Genomic DNA, 12110 nt, shown 5'->3' on the forward strand with positions numbered 1-12110 from the left:
GCAGCCATCTGTGGCATCTTGAATGGACTATCCTAATTACTGGTAATTCCTCTTCAGGGAAAATGAAGCCATTGTCACGCTGGTAATAAACTTTGGAAATAAAATTCCTTTCCTCTTTCCTCTAATTTTTTTTCCATTAGCAGGTCACATTTTAGCTCACTTGAACTTTGCCCTTTATTGGCAAGGATCTTAAAAGTGGTCTATGATATGAATGACAAGAATGGCATTAATATGGGTCTGCCACCTAGGGTTAAAGGGAGAATCTGGTTGCTATATGTTCTGCAGGATGAGAGGCAGGAATGAGTTTCTCAAGTGAGAAAATGTAAGGTGCCTGACATTATGTATTTATTTATTCACTTATTATACACCAGAAGAGACAGCACCTGAGGGTCTTGTCTATTTTGTTTTCCACCATATCCCAGTTCTCAGAGCATTGTGGGGTCCATAGAGACTCTTCGTAAATATTTTTGGAATGAGTGAATGATGAACAATTGAACTCAAGAGGCATCTGAAATCCAAAGAAATTAAAAGAGGAATCTAGGGAGTTCAAGAGTCAGAAATTGAGTTCGAGTTGAAGTAGAGATGAGGGATCTCAGGCCAGGGACATGAGGTCAGTTCCAGCAGGTCAAAAACACCTAAGGAGGGGGGGAGGATGACTGCAAGGAGGCTTGTTTACTCTCACGTATATGGGAGGGAGGGTGCTGGTGCATGGCGGGGCCAGGTGGCCTCCAAAAGGCCGAACACGTGGTGTGAACGCCGGCATTTTGTCTTTGCTCTTAAACATGGACTCATCATGGGAACAATTTGTTCTATTCACTGTACATTTTCCAGAGAATTAAAAACAGCCCTCTAGCCACCCATCATTTACATTTATTTCAGAACAATGAATCATGCCTTATTTTGCACAGATTTTAGTAAAACTTTTAGTTCCTGTGTAATACAACTGAAAGGGGAACCAATATTTATGAAGCCTGGGTCCTCGGCTGAACCTTATGTGAGGTGTTTCTAGATTGTCTCTGTGGGTCAGCATTTTCAATATCAAAACAGTCCTAGCTACTACTTTTTTTTTTTCTCTTCTTTTTTTGGTTGCCAAATGATCTTTAATTGAAATATTTTCCTTTGTAGTTCTTAACTCGCCGGGCATTGCACGGCACCACTGCTGATGTCATCTATGATGTCATGAGGGTGGCAGCCATCAACACTGCAGCCCACAGACTGGGCAGTCCCCAGGATCTCTTTAATGGTTCCAGAGAGTTCTCTAGATAAAGATCGGTGCCGCATCTGTCGGGCAATGTTGACAATCTCATCAAAAGTGATATTTCCACGGTGCTTAATGTTTTTCTGCTTCTTTCTGTCTCGTGGGGGTTCTTTGAGGGCTTTGATGATCAGGGCAGAGGCAGAAGGCACTTCCTCAATCTGGGCCTGTCTGTTCTGAATGGTCAGTTTCACTGTAACCCTCAGACCCTGCCAATCACTGGTTGCTTTGGCGATGTCATCACCAACCTTTTTTGGAGACAGGCCCAGGGGGCCGATCTTGGGGGCCAGGGCAGACGTGGCATCCACTTCCCCGGCAGTGCACCGCAGGTACACAACTTTGACCTCATTGGGGTCGAACTTTGGCGGCATGGTGGAGGCAGCTGGTGTCAGATGAACCCGGATTCCAGATGACCGAAGAAAGTTGCACCTTCGCCTCCTCTGAGCCGAAAACCGAAAGCCTAGCTACTACTTTTTAAGCATGTATAATCTGTCTGATACTGTCCAAAGAACTTTACCTGTATTATTTATTTAATTCTTGCAATAGTCCTACAGGTTAGGAATTACTAGCTATATTTTACGATTGGAGGAGTCTGAGGTTTAAATTTTGGTATGGTACCTATTTCATGAGATTGTGAGCATTAAATGAAGATGTGTATACACAGTGTTTGGTATGATGTCTGGCACAAAGGAATAAGTGTTTAATAAATGTTAGTAACTACCACTATCAAAATCACCACCACGATCATCACCATCATCATCATGAAAAGCATTGAAATTCTGGCTAAGTAAAGCTGGAAAGTATGAAGTAAGAACCGTCTTGGATGGTGAGTCTGACATGCTCTTCACCTTTGAATTGCAAAAGTGATCAAAATTGGTAATATCTGATTTTAAGAATAAAATGAAACCCAAATGTCCAATGGAGAGTTTCAGGTAGCATTTCAGCAAGGGAATGAGAAATACTAGATTAGGGATCATGATTATAAGAATTCTTTATGTGTTTGTGTGTCTTTGTAACATTGTTAGGTTTGTCATTTTAACTGTCCATATCTCTTTTAAATTATAATAAAAACTTAAAGGGCTTGAATCCCTGGAGAACCTTAAAAGGGAAGGAGGAGTGCTGGGGAGGCTGTGTCCTATTCTCTGGCCAACTCTGGCCAACTCTAAGACCGAGGGAAGAGAAGAACCACAAGGGGATAAAGTTGGTAAGGCAGAACAAGGAGAAAAGGGCAGGTTGAGTCCCAGGGTTCCATGAAAAGAAGAAATAGAGAACATTGAGCATGAGATGGGCCTTGGCTGTTCCTTGGGCTCTTGTTGTGAAAAGCCAATGTAATACCCCCAAAGGGCAGAATGGAAAAGACAGCACTCAGAGTCCACCAGACGGGAGGAGACAGAAAAATCACAACTGGGTGCAGTGACTAAAAACAACAGAGGTTTGGTGCTTTCTGGAGTTCAATTAAATATCCCAATGCAGCCTCGGACTCTCAGAGGACATTAGTGAACTTCAGCATTGTAAATTAATTGTAAAAACCTGAGTTACATAGGAATTAAGGTGTGTTTTGAGTATGCTTTTGAAAAAGGTAGGCCAGTGTAAAAGTATACTTAGGAAAGATCTTAAACTAGTTAAAGCAAAAAAAAAAAAAAAAAACAAAACTTTACAGATATAAAGATGATAATTTCATTATCTGCAGTATTCATTTATATAGAAAAGTGAATTCTCTGATGATTTATTCATTTAATAGTTGAAGGGTAGGCAAAGTCTGGTCTATGGGCCAAATCTAGCTATAACTATTGTTTATATATTGCCTATGGCTGCTTTTGGGCTACCTTGCAGAATAGCAGAATAGGTGAGTAGTTGCAACCAAGATACATGGCCTGCCTGCCCAAACTATTTCCTATCTGGCCCTTTACGAAAAAGGTTTGTTCATCCCTGCATTGGATACTTCTGTGCATCTCCTGCATGCTAGGCACTTTGTTCCCAATGTGCAGAAGGCTGACTTGATGCCCACCTGTCTGAAGCCCCCATAGTAAAAGGTATCACAGTTACAAAGTGGACATTCATGAAGTCGCCCTGTGGATTCTGGTAGAGGAGTGCTTGTGACTGGTTGGAACACCTTGCAGATGCAGGAATGGTCAGAGGCCAGGCCCCACACTTTGGGAATGTACGAGGATGTGTGAGTAGGAAATTACTCAGGATTGAATGTTATTAGGTGGTTTCTAATGGCTGCTAAACTTGCTAGTGTTCATTTGTAAAAAATGGTCCAAATCCTCATTTCAGAGTGAAATGACCCACTAGGTAGGGTTCCACCTTTGTTTCTGAGTGACATGCCACTGTTCCAGTTGATTTCTTCAGTCCATCTTGATTTCCAAATAAAGTTGGCGCATCAGGCCCCACTTCTGTCCTAAGGCCTTCTGTTTTTCTGATGTGAAAGAGAAACATTTTTCCAAAGGAAACAAATGTAAACAATAATAATAATTGCACACAAGAGGTTCTTCTGGCAAATACTTAACAGCTGGAGAAGTTGAGGACTTCTAACCTTGTTAAATCATTATCTCTCAGGACTGCCTCACACAGGGAGAGTGTAAAAATGCAAAGGAAATCAGTTATACATATACAAATACAAAAAAAACAACAACCCACAATTGAGAAAAAAATAATAGTTCTTAACGCCAAGCACCTTTTTATTGTAGCCAGTAATTTTGCCTTGTGTCTTTCCTCATTATGGAAAACCTGTATAATATTTTACAGGACAACAAAATTCTTTTCTTAACCTTTGGTAGTGCATAATTAGGAATATAATAAAAAGATAGGTCCATTCTCTGTTCACAGAGGTCTTGTCTTTTAAGGTGGGGAGGGTTAGGAATTATGACAGGCAAATTCAGAGATGCTAATGGTGTAGGCAGCAACCACTTTTACTGATGCGCTGAGAACAGTTAAGTGTTCCAGAAATTATTCAAGCTAGAGGGAATGATCTTGATTTGTCTTCTGAGAGTTTTCTAATTTGAGGAAGAAAATACAAATGGTGGAGACAACCAATGTGTTATATCTAAGATGAAGTCAGTCTCCGGTCTTAGCGAGAGAATTTTTCTCTGGTTCTCTGCCACTGGTAACATTTCTTAACCTGCTGATTCAGGGATCTGGAGATTTCTTTCAAAGATGCCTGTCAGGCATTTGCCCTTTGGTACCTCTTCTCTCTATTGTCTTTGTATAACTCTTTGAGTTAACAACCATTTTAAATTTCAAAATTACCCATGAATGTAAGAATCTACAGTTATATACATATAGGAAAGTTAATATAGGTTCTTTAACTCTTTGTAAGTAACTTGTATTTCCCCCCCTATGTACTGCCAGTGCCTAGTACAGACTCTGGTATGTAATAGAAGCTAGATATGTATTTGGTGAATGAATAAATAAATTTCCCAATTCAACCTGGACATTGTTTACTACAGTAGTTAAAAAAAATTGTGATTTTGCATCTTAGTTTCTGACCCTCACTGCCACACTCTTGGTGCTGTGTGAAGATTTTCTATTTATTGTCTAGGGAAGAAAGGTTCTGTTTAGAATCTCCACCTTGGGTGTGGGTTGAATTGTATGTAGTCCAGTGTATGAAGTATCATTTTAAGCATAATGGTCTAAAACTTTCCTGTCTCCTAGTCACAGAAAGTAAACATGATCTCAAGTAATAGCCTTGTTATTACCCCAGACTAAGGAGCTTCTTCCCTCTCTCACTTCCTTAGAGCAATTTTTGTTCTTTAGGATTTTCACTTATTCATTCAAAATCATTTGTATTATTTGAAACAACTTTAGAATCTTTATCCTTTTTGATTCATCTCCTGAAAGAAGTTTTAAGTGCTGCCATTTCCCATTCCTGGGACTCTGGGCAAGTTGGTAAACCTAGTTTCAGTATCCCTGTCTGAGAATGGGGGTGGCGATAAAATCTCTCTCACAACATTGCTGTGATGATTAAATATTTTAACTTGTACAATGGCAAATGCTTAAAATATGTGAACAATTTAATAATAATAATGTTGTTATAATTCAGATTGTTGAGGACAATGGCAGTCTTGTGTTTCATAGCAGCAGCACAACATTCAATCAATCTTTCTTGCATTGGTTTTATTTTACAGGAAGGACAGCAAGATATTTCAATATAGGGGACCAGATAATGCTGGGGTTGGTATTCTCTGCAGCAGCATCAAAACAAGCTTCCTGGGCTGATAGGAGACCAAAGTCTTTGATTCAAGTGTTTTAACCTTTGCATTCTTTTCTCATAGCCTCCAGTTCAAGTGCTTAGCTTCCCACCTCTCATTGTCTCCCAGAGAATGATTTAGTTTAAGCTGATGGCTGACATTCGATCTTTGGCAAAAGTTTCTTTTTAGATCTCTGCACTTATGAACTAACTGTATCCTTGCTGAGTGGAGGAATTATTGTACCAATAGGAACAAAAAGAAGCAGGTGTCCCTGGGCTTATTGTTAATCCTCCAAAACTATATGAAACAAGGGAAACCTAGGGGTGTCTTGTAGGATCTTGATATTTAGGATGAAGTTCTTTCTTAAATGGTTTTGAGCACATTAGCACATTTAAAAGAAACTCACTACCTTTCTACAAATTGCCTTCCTAAATGCTCTATTAATACAAATGCAAATGAAAACTTGGCAAATTGGGCTCAACACTTCCCATATTTAGGTTTACAAAGAGATTCTTACTTTCTGTTAAGTCTCGTCTCAGCAGCCGTCCGTCTCGAGAGACGATGGTGTAGCTTCTTAAGAGTCTATCTGCACCACCGAGAATGGTTGTGCAGTCCGACTCGGGAGTGACACGGTATCTGTCTCCTCCCGTGTTGAATCGACATCTTGCGATGACGCTGGAGTGTCCTCTCCAGTGGAGCTGAAGCTACAGAGCCTGGGCAGGGTGATATGGAGGGTCTGCTGTTGCCCATGCAGCAGACCCCCCCTCTCTTCGCAGCTGAAGGGTCCAAGGGAAAGACGGAGTCAATACAGCTTGGCTTCAGGTGCGCCGCAGGAGTTGCCGGTGTTGACTACAACGTCAAACCGCCTTAGGGACTCCGGCTCCGGATTTTCTGTTGGGGTTTACTCCCTTAGCCTTTCCCCTGAAGAGGTATGCCGCAAGCAGCGGAGGTTTTTTGGAGTCAGAGTTTTCCTTCTCTGATGTGCCCTGACTGGAAGATCGAACCAGCGACACGTAGCTCGCAGGCCAACGCTCAATCCACTGAGCCAAACCAGCCAGGGGTTCTGTTATGTCGTCGGCAGCCGTCCGTCTCAAGAGACGATGGTGTAGCTTCTTAAGAGTCTATCTGCACCGCCGAGAATGGCTGTGCAGTCCGACGCGGGAGTGACACGGTATCTGTCTCCTCCCGTGTTAAATCGACATCTTGCGATGACGCTGGAGTGTCCTCTCCAGTGAAGCTGAAGCTACAGAGCCTGGGCAGGGTGATATGGAGGGTCTGCTGTTGCCCATGCAGCAGACCCCGCCTCTCTTCGCAGCTGAAGGGTCCAAGGGAAAGACGGAGTCAATACAGCTTGGCTTCAGGTGCGCCGCAGGAGTTGCCGGTGTTGACTACAACGTCAAACCGCCTTAGGGACTCCGGCTCCGGATTTTCTGTTGGGGTTTACTCCCTTAGCCTTTCCCCTGAAGAGGTATGCCGCAAGGCAGCGGAGGTTTTTTGGAGTCAGAGTTTTCCTTCTCTGATGTGCCCTGACTGGAAGATCGAACCAGCGACACTTAGCTCGCAGGCCGACGCTCAATCCACTGAGCCAAACCAGCCAGGGGAAAGCTTTTGTCAGGAGTGGGTTCTGTTATGTAATATATTGTATATTGGTTAAAATCTATTTTCTTATTAAGAAAAATGGGTGTAAGATGCAATCAAGACCGTGACAGGCACTTCTCCATGAAGGTTAGCATATTATGAAAGCTCCAGGCACTGAGAAATCGGGATGGAGGCAGAGACAGGGATCTGATTCTAGAGAGAGCTGTGTGTCTTAAGTGGGGATGGGACTTTATCTTTTAGGTAATGGGGAAATGCTAACAGTTTTTAATCGGAGAATTAACATAGTCATATTTGTGTTTGAGAAAGGCCACTATGCCGTAGCTCTCTGTATGTGTATGTGATGATAGACAGGTTGAACATTAGTTCAGAGACTAATTCTGGGTGAAAGACGGTAAGGACTGAATGAAGACAGCAGAGATGGAGGTGGAAAGGGAACAGGTTTCAAAGAGGTAGCTCTTAGTGACTGCTTCTTGGTGGCTGGTTGTATGCTGAGAGTGAAGAGAAGGCTTCAGATGACTGGAAGATGCCAGGTTCCTCCCTTTCATAGAGGTAGGAGACACAGGTGGATGAGGAAGTTTTATGACTTCAGTTATCATCTATGAGTTGATGACTCCCATATCAGTCTTCTGATCCGGATCTCTCTTCCTCTGTTTCAGGCCCACATACCCAACTCTTTACCAGATGACTTCATCCAGCTCACAGGCCCCTGAAACCCAGCATGTCCCCAAACTGACATTGTGATTTTTGTTTTTAAAGTCCTCTACTCATCCTTAATTTCCTCAGTGAGTGACACCAACACTTACCCATGCCAAAAATTTAGGGATTATCTTTGAACATCTCCCTGCATGACTCACATTCAATTATTCCCCCAATTCTGTCAGTTTAAAATACCTTTTGTTTGTCCCTCATTTTCCAGCTCCACTGACAAGAACAGGAAGTTGAAGTAAGGTGCTGAGGGAGTTGCCAGGGCAGAGAGCTGTATTAAATGTAAGATTTCAGAAATATTTTGATTTCGAATAATTAACATGACCTCATATACAATGGCTGGATATCAGTGGATGTCTTAGTTTGTTCAGGCTACTATAACAGAAATACTATAGACTTTATGGAGGCTGGGAGTCTAAGGTCAAGGTGCTGGCAGATTTGATGTCCGGCAGTGGCCTGCTTCCTGGTTTATAAACAAATGTCTTATCTCTCTTCTGGCAGAAGTGGTGAGAAAGCTTACTCCTTTATTAGGTCACTAATCCCATTTATGAGAGCTTTACTCTCTTACCCTAATCGCTTCCCAAAGGTACCCCACTCTTTTAATGAGAGTTTCAGAAAGTAAGAATTTAATTCAACTGGAAATAATCAATTTTGAAAAAACTTCTAATTGATAATTTCCCCAAATTAAAAAACAGAACAAGTTTTCCAATTTAAAAAGCCCACAATAATCATCGGGAAGTATAAGTGAAATGTAAATCCACACTAGGGAAGAAGGCCTCAACATCATAATCGGGGTTAGAATTTCAACATAAGCCTTTTAGTGGGGACATAAACATTTGGTCCATGATAGTAGGTAAGATATGATCTAGGAAGGTCACAGGGTTGGCAAGGTGAGATGCACATTTCTTTTGGCCCAACTTATATGAGCCTCATTCCCTCTTATGGGAGAAGTCCTCATCTTATAAATCTATAATGGTTGATAATGCCAGACATTCTTCACCGTTTAAGCTTCCCTTGCAGCTAAGATATGCAGGGGACCCAGGTACTACAAACTATCTGTAACCACCGTGTACTTTGAATCCAGAGTCATAGCAGCAAGGCATGGCACGTGGTATTTTAGATAATGTGCCTAATGCAGAAGTGACAGCATCGATGGTAGTGAGAGTGGCCGCAGTAAGATTGTACTTCTGCTTCAGAAAAGGCAACAGGACGAAGAGCAGCAGCATCAGGTAGATGGACGGCCCTTACTAGACCAGTTCTGTAGTCGGCTTTGGGGCATTGGTTCTGGCTGTTTAGACTTGAACCTTCCCCATGTATCAATTAGGAATTCTTTCAACTGCAACAACAGAAAACACAACTTAGGCTTAGGACATCAGGGGACATGCCCCACCACCATGAGAAATCTTGAGTTAAGTGGCCACTAACATTTGTTCAACGGGTTGATGGTGTCAAGGCCTCTTGGCTTTTGCCTCAGGCTGCAGTCCCTGTTCAAGACAGGAAGAAGGAGAGACTGGTTAGCACCAGCTGTATTTTGCCACTTAACCAGGGGAGTCAAAGCTCTCTTGGAAGCTCCAGCAGACTTAGGCTTACGTCTTTTTTGCCAGAGCTGAGTGATATGGTCAACCAGCAGCAAAGAAATGTAGAAAATGAGGGAAATGAGTAATTTAGTATTTGAAATATCCAACCCCTATTATGGAATGAACAATGGAGGAAAAAATTGAGAAAAGAACAGCCAATCTATATACCGTCTGCCAGTGAGCTACCCAATGTCTTCATAATAAACCCTTCTTCATCTTTTCTCCTCTTCCTCCTCCTTCCCCTTCTTCTTCTTTAAAAAAAAAAATTGTTGGTGGTGCTTCAATCAAGCAGAATCAGTCTTTGTTGTTTTCCACAGGAGACCCTGTATGATAATTCAAACCTTGGCATCTGAATAAATCAAATAAGGAGGGAGACAGGAATTAAAGATGATTCTGAAGTTTGGTTGACTTAGAGAATGGTGCCTCCATTGACTGAAATAAGGAAAGTGCAAAAGAGAATCATGTTGACACAGTTGAATCTTTTATTGGTAAAATGTATGGCAAAAATATTTTTAAATTAGGGGGAATCCACTCTGCCTATTTCAGGTGCCAAGGTCACCTCTTTCACCTTTTGGTTAGCTTTTCTTGGAACACTTATAAGCTATTTTGAATTTTTAGTATTATTGTGTTTGCTTTGGGAATGGGACTCCAGCTCGTCTGTGCATAGGCCTTGCTCCATAAGTAGTAGAATTAATTGTTCATTAAGGCTGTAAATGAGGTTGATTAAGTGGTGATTTAGTGAATCAATTGCAGTATAAGTTCATAAAGTACAGGTCTTAGTTATTGATTTTCCTTTTTTACTTTTTTTTGAGGCAAAATTTATTGGATATTAGCTGTAAGAAATCCCTCCCTTGGGGTCATCTAGCAAATGCCACTGTCTTCACATTACCAGGCACTGTTTTCTGCTTTAGTGCCTTTGCACATGCACTTCCTGGGCCTAGCTGCCTTCTGATTCTCCTTCAAGACACTGGTTGGTGTCACCTCCTCCTTCCGGAAATCCTTATCTGACTTCCTAAGATTAGATAGCCCTCCATTAGAGGTGAGGCCCCTTGTTTTATTTATCTCTTTATTCCATGTACCTAGGACAGAACCAGGCACATTTTAGTTTCTCAATGTATACTTGTTAACTGAAAAAATGAATCCCTATTAGAGAACTTATGAGGGGGTTCCCCCCCAAACTGGAATTTTCTTCTGGAGGGCAGGCCCCTTGTAGGACAGGCTTCCCCTGCTAGGTGAGTGTTCTAGGAACCCATATGTATCAGTGTACCTGCTGGCATTGTTGTGAGAGACTACGTTTGGCTTCAGTAAATTTTTCTGGAAGACTCTTTCAACATGTTTGCCCATTTCATGATAGGTAATTTGCAAGCGCACCTGCCCACACCATGCTGAGTGTTCGGCAGTTTTTGACCAAAAATGGCATAAGCCTCATGCTCCTCCCTCCCTATTCACTCAATCTTGCTCCAAGTGACCTTTTTATTTTCATTTGTTGCTCCAGATGAAAAAAGTCCTCAAAGGGAAATGTTTTGCCAATGTGGAGGAGGTGAAACCAAAATCAACAGCAGCACTGAAAGACATCAACATCAACAAGTTCAAAAACTGTTCTGAGCAGTGAAAATAACATCTTGATAGGTGTATTGCATCAGCTGGTGAGTATTTTGAAAGTGACTGACGTTTAAATGTGTAAGAATAAATATACAGTTTTTATAAATAAGTTCCATATTTTTTTGGTTCCCCTCTCATACAGCTGATTGGATATTAGTCTTGATCAGTGGGAGGAAGAGAGTGCATACCAAAAAAGAGAGGAAGAAAGTGAGCTGTAAGTCAGTCCTAGAGTATGAGAAGACCAAGGATGGAGACTGAGGAGAGATGGAAGTACAGACCATGACTCCATCCAGCTCATATTGTCTCGGCTATAAGAGTATTGGGGGCTTCAGCTCGCAGTTATATTGGAGTTTGTTTTTTTTTTCCACACTCAGCTACAGCTCAAGAACTTCTCTTGCCTCCTTGTTTCCCCCTCTGGTTATTCAAATCCTCAAAGACCTTACTCCCTCAGCATGGCAGAGCCTCCTGAGATGTGGTTCCAATTTCCCAGATCCTAATGGGGAAGCTTTTACTATCCCATCTCTCTCTTTCTTTTCAATTTTAATAGCTCTGGAAAGAAGCTATGTAGATGGTATCTCTCTAGATACTCTAATCTCGGTTGTCAGGCCAAGGAAGTGGCTGAATCTATTCTATATTCCTTATGTTTCCATGTCTCTTCAGAAGCACGAAGGCTATTTAATCGTTTTGAGCCACAGACCTGGTTTATGATTAAGTTGGCTCATCCATACACTCACATACTTTGGACCTCGGAGGGCAATAGTCATTCCCCACTACTGCTCGTTGCAGGAAATCTCATTTTTCCAGGGTCCTCAAAGATTGTGAGCTTCTTTCCCTTCCCACCTCTCCACCTCCAGTCTTATCAATTACCATTTTTGTGTCGGCTGGTATAAAGACTCTGAAGCATTCCAGCTTTCTTAATACTTCTCTTAGCTTGAACCGGCTGCCCTTCTTTGCAGTTCTATTTGGAAGCTTGAGATGGCTGTCTACACTGTGATTTTTAAGTTTGAAAAATTCTCATGTGCTCTTAGGGCTAAACTGGCATTTGGAAATCTGACAGACAAATAGATTCAAGTTTCCTCTTTTTACCAGGAGAAGGAGGAAATAATTTCTTCCCTCCAATGTTCCTGTAATATTTTTGTGTAAAAGGGAAGTCTATACTTCCTCTGCCTGCTGTCCTCTTCC

General features: G+C 41.8%; 1 pseudogene; it reads right to left on the bottom strand.

Annotated features, from left to right (window-relative positions):
* Positions 1-1097: 1097 nt before the first annotated feature.
* Positions 1098-1626, bottom strand: LOC150017130 (large ribosomal subunit protein uL11 pseudogene; annotated as a pseudogene).
* Between the last annotated feature and the right edge of the window lie 10484 nt (positions 1627-12110).

Source organism: Furipterus horrens, unplaced genomic scaffold (genome assembly GCF_987537825.1).
Source record: "Furipterus horrens unplaced genomic scaffold, mFurHor1.1.pri manual_scaffold_3, whole genome shotgun sequence".
In the NCBI taxonomy this organism is placed as follows: Eukaryota; Metazoa; Chordata; class Mammalia; order Chiroptera; family Furipteridae; genus Furipterus; species Furipterus horrens.